Source organism: Leucoraja erinacea, chromosome 1 (assembly GCF_028641065.1).
Source record: "Leucoraja erinacea ecotype New England chromosome 1, Leri_hhj_1, whole genome shotgun sequence".
NCBI classification, from domain to species: Eukaryota; Metazoa; Chordata; class Chondrichthyes; order Rajiformes; family Rajidae; genus Leucoraja; species Leucoraja erinaceus.
In genome coordinates, this window is record NC_073377.1 from 106,228,724 (window position 1) to 106,241,546 (window position 12,823).

A 12,823-nucleotide genomic window follows, 5' to 3' on the forward strand; every position below is an offset into this window, starting at 1 on the left:
CTGCCTTCTCTCCATACCTCCTGATCCCCTTGGCCACAAGGGCCACATCTAACTCCCTCTTAAATATAGCCAATGAACTGGCCTCAACTACCCTCTGTGGCAGAGAGTGCCAGAGATTCACCACTCTCTGTGTGAAAAAAGTTCTCCTCATCTCGGTTTTAAAGGATTTCCCCTTTATCCTTAAGCTGTGACCCCTTGTCCTGGACTTCCCTAACATCGGGAACAATCTTCCTGCATCTAGTCTGTCCAACCCCTTAAGAATTTTGTAAGTTTCTATAAGATCCCCTCTCAATCTTCTAAATTCTAGAGAGTATAAACCAAGTCTATCCAGTCTTTCTTCATAAGACAGTCCTGACATCCCAGGAATCAGGAATTACGTTCTTAATCAACTCAGCCTTCCCCTCCCAAGCAATTTCCACTCAACTACATGAGGACCAATTTACAATGGCCTGTTAACCTAACCGACGGCACATCTTTAGCATGTGGGAGGTAACCAGAGCTCCCAGAGGAAACCCATGCAATCTCATGGAAAACATGCAAACTCCACAAAAATAGCAACCAAAATCAGTATTCATCATGGGTCTCTAGAGCTGCAAGGTGGTAGTATAAAATCTTGGGCAATGACCCTGCTTTGTTTGATACAGATTTATTGAGATTGTCTCCATTGCAGTCCCATTAGTTAGGATCATGGGTTGCATGCCATCATAAAGCAAGCATAAAATTGAGAATGATTTTTGTGGACTGTTGAAATGGGAATATCTCTCCATCAGCCCTCAATACTGCTAGGTTGAAGAAACCACGTTGTTGCTGGGCTCCCTGCTCCTCTCCTGGTATTGTCACACAGTGAAGATTATGCCCATTGTGTTTTTGGACGTACCTCTTACCTGATCCAATATTGTTGCTGTTTAATTTCATCCTAAATTAATGTACTCATTCAAGAAAGAAAAAAATAGAATCATGGATGTGAGGACTTCTTTAAATACACACATTGGGTTAGATCATAAAATGGGATATGGATCATGTGCAGGCATATGAGAATAATTTATCATGTCATTATGTTTGGCATAGACACTGCGGGCCAAAGGGCCTGTTCCTGTGCTGTACTATAATATGTTCTGTATCAACAGGCCCCAAAATGCAATTTTAATTTAAGAGCTCTGTGAGGAGTTTGGAAGAACGATGGAAAAGAATATGACTTTTGATACATTTCTGCAGCTCATGGGTGTGGTGAGATTGTGGGCAACAATGATTACTCAAGGTCTGAACCTGGGGGGCTGGTGAGATACTTCAAGGAATAGGATTAAATGTCAGTATCTTACGTTTTTCAGATAGACCATGATAACTAATGATATTTGATATTACATATCCCTTCAGGCATATTTTGGTATTCTCACATGACGAATATGGATGAAAAAGATAATTTGACCCTTTCCCGATTTATCATGGCAATGCCTTCAGTGCATTAAATTATTTTCAAAGGGAGCAGACTCAGAAATATTAGGAGTGGTTTTATCAATTTCAATTTCAATTTAACTAACCATGAGAGGTGGAAGAGGGGATAAAGGAAATTGATAAAAATCTAAAATAATTTATCCAGTTAATCTCACACCCTATTTTGTGTATCATGGAAGGATGGGAAGGGTGCTAAAATGTCATGACTATTTCTGCAACTACTGCTTCCTTTAAATGACCAGGCAAAGGTGACCTCCAACTAGAGGAAGGATAAGTAGTTGCTTACCCTTGAGCAAACTCAACACCATCACTTTTAGATAGTAATCCGGAAGTGGCGGCGCTGCCTTGCAGCTGCGGCTCGCCTGCAGTCCGTTTGTCTTTTCTGTTTTTTGTTTTCTCTTGTCCCGTTTTTATAGTTTTTTGACTCTTCCTTTGGGGGGGATGAGACCTTTCCTGCCGTATCCCCTGTCTCCGTGTCCGTCTGCGCTGAGGCCTATCGCGGAGCTGGCGGCTTCCAACTGCGACTGACCTCGAGGCTGCGGAGGCAGAGCCAGGACTTACCAACGCGAGGCTGGCCGACTTTGGGGCTGTGGTTGCGGTGCGACCCAACATCCAACACGACTTTGGAGCCTCGGAGGCTCGGCCGCGGGCCAGTGAACGACATAATCGGGAGCTCGCAGGTCACATGTGGTGACCTGTTTTTCCGGAGTTCCCGCAACTACAGCTGCGTCCGCTGGACTGGAGGGCGGCAGCTTAGACCGCCCCGGGCCGCGGAGTTTGAACCGGCCCGTTTGCGGAGCACGGATTCAGCCGCGGTACTTACTTACCATCACCCGGCGGGGTCACAACTTCGGAGGCTTGGAATGCCTCAGCATAGAGGGAGAGCAAGGAGGGAAGGGACAATGACTTTGGGACTTTGTTATTTATTCTATGTTATGACTGCAGGCTAAACCATTTCGTTCCACTGAAAAGTGCAATGACAGTAAATTGAATCCAATCCAATCCAATTGCAAGGCAGATAATTGACTAGAATCTCAGCTGGACCAGGTATGTAAATAACATCGCTGCAAAACTAGGTTAGAAGCTGGATAGCTCTGACTCACCAAAGGCCATTCCACTATATACATGCTCAAAGTCAGACAAAACAATCTCATCTTGTCTGCACGAATGCAGCGTGAACAATTCTCAGATACATACAAAATATCCAGAGACAAATTAGAGACAATGACTAGTAAGTCTCAAGAAACATCAGAGTGGCTAATGAATGTGGTAAAACTGATCAAACTGATGGCCTGATGTGTGATTATTTCAATGCAAGGAGTATCGTTGATGTAATGGATAAACGTGGAGCCTGGATCAATAAATGGAACTATGATGGCTGTGGCCATTATGGAGAATGGGTTGCAAGAGGAACAGGATTGGCAGCCCAATGTTCCAGGATTTTGCTGTTTCAGATGCCATAGAGTTAGGTTAGAAATGTGGAGGAGTTGTATAACCAATCAGCAAAAATGTCGCAGCAACATTCAGAGAGGACATACTGGAGGGTTTGTCAACTGTGGCAATATGGATAGAGCTAAAAAATAAGAAAACTGAAATTAATTTGAAGAGATTATACGATAGTATTCCCAACAGTTAGTAGTTGATAGAAGAATAGATATGTGGGCAGATTATGGAAAGATTGTCATAGTGTGTGACTTTAACTTCCCCAATATTGATTCGGATATCTTAGTTTTCAGAACTGATATCAAATCTGTCTGCATTTTGACTTGATATTCAATCTGATCTCTATGTTTCTGCCATTCAGAGGGAAGATGCTCGTGTCCTTCCCATGTTACAATTAGTACAATATGTACGGGATAGCAAATGATCAAATCAGCACCATGAACAATATTTAAGATATATAGATTTTCTTTATAAATTAGAGCATAAGAAGTGTACCTCGTCTGATGTAAGTAAATCCCATGTTTGACAACATTCTTACTTTTTAGTCATAGATTTATTTGTAAAAAATATCCCCCTCAATTAATGCAAAATATTGATTTTTTTTGTGTCGATATTAATATCACCAACAAAATAAAATGTCAATATAAATTCAAATTATGCCATATTGGGATATTGGTACATTGTTGTCTTCTAGGTTTATTAAAATAGTACGATTTTAGCAAATGCTATTTTAAAATATGTTAAAATTGAAATAGGAAATAATTGAAACCATGAGGACAATATTGTACTAATATGCCGATATGGATTTAAGTTTGAGCACACATTATGTCCAACTTTAAATTTTACTGTATGAATTGAGTCTGAAAATTAATTAGCCTCAGCCAATTTAGGAACAGAAGTTGAATGAAATCACAATGTTTCAAATATTTTATCTATGTTTCTTTCCCATTATATATAATAGCTAAACAGATTTTTAGGTTGCGTATATTGTTTACTCTAATTTTTATTGAGAAGTTTACTGCATTTCTAATTTTAATGTCATCATTATTTTAATTAGTTATAAAAATCACACATTTTAATGGTATGTAATAAATGTCAAATATTGGAAATAATTTGTAATAGATTTCGAATAATATTTACATTGAAGCGTGCAATAACTACCTAAAATGATTGAAAATTGCACATGTTCAACAGAAAACGCCTGAAGATTATAAAATCTAATAGTAAAAAAACCCACATAATTGAAGATAATAAAAGCAGAGCTGACTACTCCTTATTCATGCAGTACAGATGACTTTGCTAGCCCCTTGACCTTCATGGTCAATGTTTGATTGGATTACTATCTTTCAACTTGGATGCATTATTCCACACACTTTGATATTTCACATGGCATTTTTCATGATGTGAAGGGGAAGGATGGTTGGAAAAGCAACAACATCTCATGGATAAGGGCTCTGTAGGGACAAGCTTGAGAAGCACATTATGAGGGTGAGGTATCATATTGAAAGCAGGATTGAGTTGCAGTGATATTTATGGAGTGGAAGCTACCTTCTGATTTCCAGAAGCTCTGAGTATTCTGTTTAGTCTGTGCAGTGATTGTTTTATATTGCACCAATAGGAATCGTGGAAGTGCTGGCGGAGATGTTCACTCCCATTTGACAGATCACTGATGAGATGTTAATGACTAGGGATCACTATTTGGGTCAGGCATAGAGCTAAATAAATCCATGTTTTCCCCAATATTGACCATCAGTTCTGAATCTTTCACATATCCATGACAGAAATGTTATCCATCTATTACAAACAAGTCCACTGATTAGTGATTGTTTGAAGAAAAGGTGCAGTTGCAGCGTAAGATCCCGAAAATGTTTAATTGTAATGAAGATTGAATTTAGTTATTGAGACAAAAGTAAACAACAGACCTGATTATTAATGATCCAGATCATTGAAAGCAATCCCGAAAAGTCCACTAAACCTTCCTCAATTTTTCTAAGAAAATTTTATAAGATTTATTATTTCAGAGTGAAACAGTGAGGCTAATGATAAGACATGTGGTGAAATAATTTAACCCGTTGGAAAGCGCTTGCAACATGCTGTAAGTTTTCACCTTCAGAGGAAGACAAGGGGAGACTAGAATTCTGATACGTGCTTCTGAAATGAAAATATCTCTACTGGAAGCACAAAAGATGAGAAGTTGCTCATTACAGTACATGGTAATTGTAATGTATTCATATATATTCATGTGCATGTTAATGAGTTGGTGTTCATTATAAGCAGGGAATGCTGGGTAATAAATATCTCTCTCATGATCCAGGCAACCAGTGTGTAAAGTCCCACTAATGCGACTTCTCAGCGACTGTCTTTGACCTTCAAGCTCGAGGGCACACACACACACACACACACACACACACACACACACACACACACACACACACACACACACACACACACACACACACACACACACACACACACACACACACACACACACACACACACACACACACACACACACACACACAGGGTGGGGCCAGGGAAAAGCGGGGAAGTGCTGAAATTCACACCCGCGATGTACAGGAAGGTAAAAGACGCTGGCACAGTTACGGTAAGTCATTTAGAGAGCGCAGAGAGGGTTGGGGGGTGGGGGGAGAGAAGGGGAGATTTTTAAGAAGCTAGACAACTTTAAGTAAAGTTTAGCAGGCGTTTAATATTACCGGTCAGTTTACTTACCTTTTTATTCTCAACGAGCTTTATCTTCGACTACCTTTGATTATCTTTGATTGCCTTCGATTACCTAAGATAGCATTATGACCTGCTACGACCTACCTCGACTAAACCTACGAGTAAAAAAATATCGATTTTTTTCCATGGGAACCTTTTTTTAATTGCGGGCATTTTTCAGCATGTTGAAAAAAACTCCTCGACCTAGCTGAGGCCTAGAGTACGCGGGAACTATTCTCGAGCATGAAGGAGAGTCCCACTTATGTGTCCTTGGCATGCTAATTATGCGTGGTCATGTTGAGGCGCGACGGTCCCGCGTAGGTCGCGCACGATTTCATGCGCCCGCACAGCCGTCTGGAGCGTGTGATGTCATTTGAAGATGGACATAAAATGCTGGAGTAACTCAGAGGCGACGAGGACGGGATAGAGTTTGTGAACTCATCCTTTAAATACAGTGCATGACTGTTTTGCAATATTTTAAACAGCAAATACAGAGCTGTGTCACAGTTGTTTGCGAACTGGACACAACAGGCCACAGATCCTTCTATGCATGGGACTGTAGTTTAAAACAGCAGCTGTACAAATTGTCTAGAGTTTGTCACGCTATCTCTATGTTGTGTCTACGTGACAAGATGGCGTCCTTGGGATTGTATAGGATTTTAGGATTTGATATTTGGCACTTTGGAATCGTAACATCTAGTCCTGTGTATTCGTAAACATTTACCCTGGAATTATCCAGTGGCTGTCGTGAATAGAATTGCTGACAACAAGGGAAATACCTTGTGACTGCTGAAAAGACATCTGACAGGTGGAAATAGACACCACCTGGGGCAGGCATGGGCTAGCTACCTATATCAGCAGGGTCCAATACTATTCAGTATTTTGGAGACACCCGCGTATAGCTACGAAAATAATTAATGAAAGAATACCCCTATAGTCTGCGAGAGCGGGGGTGGGAGATGACTCATTGACGGATAATATGGCTATAGACCTAGGGATGGTAAAGACCATGAGCAATACATGTACTCAACAAAAATCATGCGCACAATCATCATCCGAGAAGAGGCTTCAGGTGTGCTCCTGTGGCTGGATGAAAATAACATCTTCAAAGGGCTTGAAAATACATCAAGGAAAGAAAGTGTGCTTGAGAAATGGAAAACAGGGACCTCGCATTGATAACTACTTCCTGAGAGGTCAATCAAGTAAGTCGAATGAAGTCCAGCGACTGGAGTCTCACCAAAGTTCACAGGGCATCAGCTTCCCTGATGAAGGAAACTCAAGCATAGTTATGCAGGCAGGGGAATATATGGAGCCCATCCAGCCAATAAAACCAGCAATGGAAAAAAAGATCAGTGGAAGAAAATCTTGCTTCAAATGGCCTGGAGCCTCGGAGAAGAAAGAATGGGAGACAATAAATGTAGACCTGACCCGTATCTTACAGGGTGTAATGGGTGCAGTTGAAAGAAAGCTTGACAAGATGGGGGACATCATCTATGGCTATGGAGCAGAACGATATGGAATAGGGGAGAAAAAGTAAAAGGCACCAGTTTTGGAAAGCAAGTCCAGACGGCAAAAGGAGATGGAATGCCTAATCCGGGAGAGAAGGCAGCTCAAGAAGCAGTGGAGGAAGGCATCTGATAGTGAGAAGGAAGGCATCAACATTCTCCAGGGAAACCATCAAAAACCATTTAGCAACCCTGAGACGAGCAGAGTACCTGTTGAAATCACAAAAAAAGAAAGAATCACGCTTCTTCAAGGACCCCTATAAGTTCGTAAAATCACTTTTCATCAAAGAAAAGGGGGAAAACCTGAAAACATCAAGGCAGGAGCTGGACAAGCATCTGGAAAGAATGCATGTGGATGACAAGAGACACCAGGAGACAGCTATTCCATCGGGCATTCCACCAATTAAACAACAAGAGCATAAGATGGACATTAGTCCTCCAAAGTGGAGGGAGGTGGAACAGACAGTAAACCGGGCAAGAGCATCTTCAGCCCCAGGGCCAAATGGGGTTCCGTATCGACTCTACAAGGGTGCTCCTGATGTTCTTTGCTTCCTGTGGAGACTAATGAGTGGCTTGGGAGAAGAGAGTCATACCCAAAGCATGGCATAGGGCAGGAAGAATCCTGATTCCAAAAGAGAAGGAATCCACAGATATCAGCCAATTCCACCCTATCTGTCTCCTCAATGTAGAGGATAAGATTTTCTTCAGCATCATAGCTCAGAGAATGACCAGCTATTAAGAGAGAAACAACCTTGTGGATACAACAGTCCAAAAAGCAGGCATCCCAGGGTTCTCTGGATGTCTCGAACATACCAGCATGATTTGGCACCAAATCCAGACTGCAAGAAAAGAGAAGCGAGATCTGCATGTCATTTTCCTTGACCTTGCCAACGCGTTTGGAACCGTCCCTCACAGTTTCCTCTGGACATCCTTTGACTTCTTCAGGATACCAGACTATCGCAAGCCTTGTCAAGGCTTATTTTCAAGATCTGCAGCTCTGTTTCACCACTCCTGACTTCACAACCACATGGCACTGCATGGAGATTGGCTTTATGGTGGGGTGTACCATCTCCCCATTGATTTTTACAATGGCTATGGAAGTCATCATAAGGGCCTCCAAGTGGGTAGTGGGTGGCGAGCGGCTGAAGTCTGGAGTCTGTCTACCACCCATCAGGGCCTACATGGATGACATGACAATCATAACAACAACAGCACCTTGCACCAGGCGCCTTTTAGGGAAGCTTCAAGAGAACATCACTGGGGTCAGAATGAAATTCAAACCATCCAAATCAAGAAGCATCTCTGTAATCAAAGGCAAACTGACAGATCAAAGGTTCTTCATTGATCAAGAACCTATTCCAACTGTCAGAGAAGCCAATCAAAAGTCCGGGAAGATGGTATAACCTCTAAACTGAAGGACACCAATCAGGCTAATGAGTTTAGGCAAGAAGTCATTAAAGGTCTGGCGAACATCGGCCGATCCATGCTACCTGGAAAGCTGAAAATCTGGTGCCTGCAGTTTGGGTTACTACCTCGCCTTATGTGGCCACTAACCATGTATGACATCACCCTCACAAGAGTCGAGAAGATAGAAAGAACAATCAGCTCTTTCGTGAGAAAGTGGTTCGACGTTCCTCGGTGCCTGAGCAGCGTAGGCCTGTATGGTAAGGGGGTACTCCAGCTCTAGTCTCTCTAGTCTCACAGAGGAGTTCAAATGCACTAAAGTCAGACTAGACATGACCCTGGCAGAATCAAGGGACACTGTCATCCGAGCTGCTGCTCCAACCCTGGCAACAGGAAAGAAGTGGACGGCTAAGAATGCGACACAGCAGGCAAAATCTGCTCTCCACCAAGGCAACATGGTAGGGCAAATCCAACGGAAGAAGTGGCTTGGGGCTTGGCGGAAAGCGACCTTGCTGGAACAAGGCATCATCACTGGAGCGCCGGACGTTGGTCGCAGCCGAAGTCCGCCGACAGGAAGAGTTGAGTAGGTTTGCCAAGGCTGTGTCGCAAGCTAAACAGGGCCAGTGGATGAGATGGGAGAGTGTGGAAAAGCGGAAGATCAACAGGAAGGGCATGTGGGAGATGGAGGCGAGCAGGATAAGTTTCCTCATTCGGGCAACCTATGATGTCTTTCCTAACCCAAAAAATCTCAACCAATGGCTGGGCAAAGACCCATAATGCCCCCTGTGTTCAACACCAGCCACAGTTCGGGGGGGGGGGGGGGGGGGGGGAGGGACAAGGGCAATGGAAAATTCCACCAAGGACCAGGTTTGGACAGCTAGAGGTAGCCCGGGATTGGCAGATGCTGGTGGACATGGACCAACGGCATAGCTCCATCAGAGATAGCCATCACCAACTTGAGGCCTGATCTTGTGCTCTGGTCGAATTCTCAGCGCATGGTGTATTTTGTGGGAGGATGCTGTGCAGGAAGCCTTTGAAAGAAAGAAACTGCGATATACAAAACTTGCAGCGGAGGCAGAACAGCGGGGCTGGAGAGCTAAGTTCTGCCCGGTAGAAGTTGAATGTCGAGGATTCGTGACAACATCTACCTTAAGACTGATGAAGGACCTGGGGATCAACGGACAAGCCCTATGCCAGGCCATCAAAGAAATATCACGGGTGGCAGAGCGGAGTAGCCAGTGGCTCTGGCTGAAGAGGAAAGACACCATTTGGTTTCCCAAATAACCGACTAGACAGATGCAGAGGGGGGTGGTTCTGGGACACCAGAATGCACTGCTGAGCCTACTGGAGACGTCGTGGGTTCAATCAGCGAAACGTTGATGAAAGTAGGTACCCACTTGATAACCCTAATGACGTATCTGCCTAACCTTTCTCAACATCCGAGGAGCATAGGTGAGTGCAAAAGGCTCACATCACCATTGGGAACTGATATTTGGCACTTTGGACTTTTAACATCTACTGTAGTCCTGTGTATTTGTAAACATTTAGATTGAGCTTTTTTGTTGAGTTCCTCAAGTTGTTACGCCTATGTGCAGTTAAGTTTTAGGTGAATTGTTACACCAGAACAGACAGGAAATCAAGGTTTTTGAATGGATTTTAAAAAAAAGAGAGAGAACGACATGATGGCAGTGTCCACGGGCTACATCAGAAACCTTGGCACTTTCTACAAGAGTAGAGAGCCGTTCAGCCCGTATATGGAGAGAGCAAACATGTTTTTCACAGCAAACAACATCATGGAGAATAGTGGTGAAGGAGAGATAGCGACTGAAACAAATAAGGCCGTTTGCAAACGCATGAAAATGATTCTGCTCACGGAGATCGGTCCTGAAGTGTACGGCACACTCGTGAATCTCATTCCGCCCAAAAATGCAAAATACGTGCCATTTGATGACATTATGAAGAAGTTGGAGGAGCACTTCAACCCAAAGCCTCTGGAAATTGCAGAAAGCTATAAATTTGGCATTAGAAGCCAGAAGCAAAATGAGACAATCAATGAGTACATTGTTGCCTTGAAAAATGTAACTTTGCATTGTAACTTTGGAACCTTTCTCAGATGCGCATAACGCGACAGATTTGTTTGTGGCCAAGTGGATGAACAAATTCAGGCCAAACTCATAAACACTACAAATCGTACATTCGAGAAAGCTTCCAAGATTGCTACCACAATGAAGATAGCATCAAAGAATGCTCGCGAGTTTCGTCCACCACGGAGAATGCTTTACTAGAATGTTGCCTGGGTTTCAGCAACTAAGTTACAGAGAAAGGTTGAACAAGTTAGGGCTTTATTCTTTGGAGCGCAGAAGGTTAAGGGGGGACTTGATAGAGGTTTTTTAAATGATGAGAGGGATAGACAGAGTTGACGTGGAAAAGCTTTTCCCACTGAGAGTAGGGAAGATTCAAACAAGGGGACATGACATGAGAATTAAGGGACTGAAGTTTAGGGGTAACATTTACTCAGAGAGTGGTAGCTGTGTGGAATGAGCTTCCAGTGAAGGTGGTGGAGGCAGGTTCGTTTTTATCATTTAAAAATAAATTGGATAGTTATATGGATGGGAAGGGAATGGAGGGTTATGGTCTGAGCGCAGGTATATGGGACTAGGGGAGATTATGTGTTCGGCACGGACTAGAAGGGTCGAGATGGCCTGTTTCCGTGTGTAATTGTTATATGGTTATATGGTTATATGGACTGCAGTGGCCGTTTACAGTCACAAGGCAGTGCCTATGGCCAAACCAAGAGGCGCTAAACCAAAACCAAAGTATGGAGGGAGCCGAGTTCAGCCAGTTGTTATCGTTGCAACAGTAATCCCAAATTTGTCAGTACAAAATGGCCAATGCTATAACTGCCAGAAGAAAAGGCCATATTGCCTCAGCATGTCGGGCCAAGTTTAAAACAGGAAACCTGTGGGAAACAAGCGACAACACCAGAAAGGCATTCATAACTTGGAGATGAACCCAGATGGAAATGATCTTGGATTGTACACCAGTTATCCAACCAACATCGATAAGCCTACAACCAACCAAGGCAAAGACTTTCGAACAAAACGATTCATTAATGAACAGTTAATCGATATGTGTATTGACACAGCAGCAGATTGTTCGGTCATGAGCAAACCTGTACGAAACAAAGTTCCCACGGACACCAGTGTTTGAGAGTAACATCAAGCTGAGAAACTACTCGGGCGAAGTTTTGGAGACATGCGGACAAATTAACTGTAAAATTCAGCATAATGATCAGTCGGTAACACTGCCCTTCATAGTGGCCTGCTACAGAAATAACCCAACCCTCCTTGGAAAGGATTGGCTGAATAGAATAGAGTTAGACTGGAAGAACATTTTCAGCATCGATTTGTCCAAATCACATCTTGATAACATCATAAGAGAACATGCAGAAATATTTGCCGACAGTTACATGGGAATAACAGGGTACTCTGCACAAATTCGACTTAAGCAAGATGTGAGACCAAAACCTGTACCATATGCATTAAAGCAACAAGTGGAGGACGAACTCGACAGATTAGAGCGGAATAGAGTACTCGTGAAGACAGACCAGAGTAACTGGGCAACGTCCATGTGGCCATATCCAAGGCCGACAAAACTGTTCGACAAAGTCACAATCAACCAAGCCGTTGACAATGAACAATATCCGTTACCAACCTCCCAAGATCTGTACGCAAAACTTAGCGGAACAAGAGTCTTCACTAAACTGGATGTGTCTCATACTTATGCCACACTCAATGTCGACAAGGAAAGTCAGCAGTACTTCACTATCAATACACATAAGAGCTTGTATTCATATACAAAGCTGCCCTATGGTGTGAAATCCTCCCCAAAAATCTTCTAGTCTGTCATGGACAAATGTTACAAGGCATTCCGCACTGTGTGTGCAACCAGGATGATCTACTGATTTTCACATAGGGCATGGTAGAACACCTGGAAATCCTCGAGCAAGTTCTCACACGACTGAACTGCCACAATGTCAAACTGTGACAAAGTACCTTGGACTCAAAGTAGATGCCAACGGGCTTCGCCCTGTGAAGGCAAAAGTTGAAGCAATAGTGAATGCTCCAAAACCCAACAATGTGTCAGAGCTATGATCATTCCTTGGGATGGTGCAGTTCTATGCACGATTCCTTCCAGATTTAGCAACTGGGCAAAAGCCACTACATCATCTGCTATACAAATATGTGAAATGGACGTGGGGAAAGAAACAGCAATGTGCATATGACATTTGCAAGGCA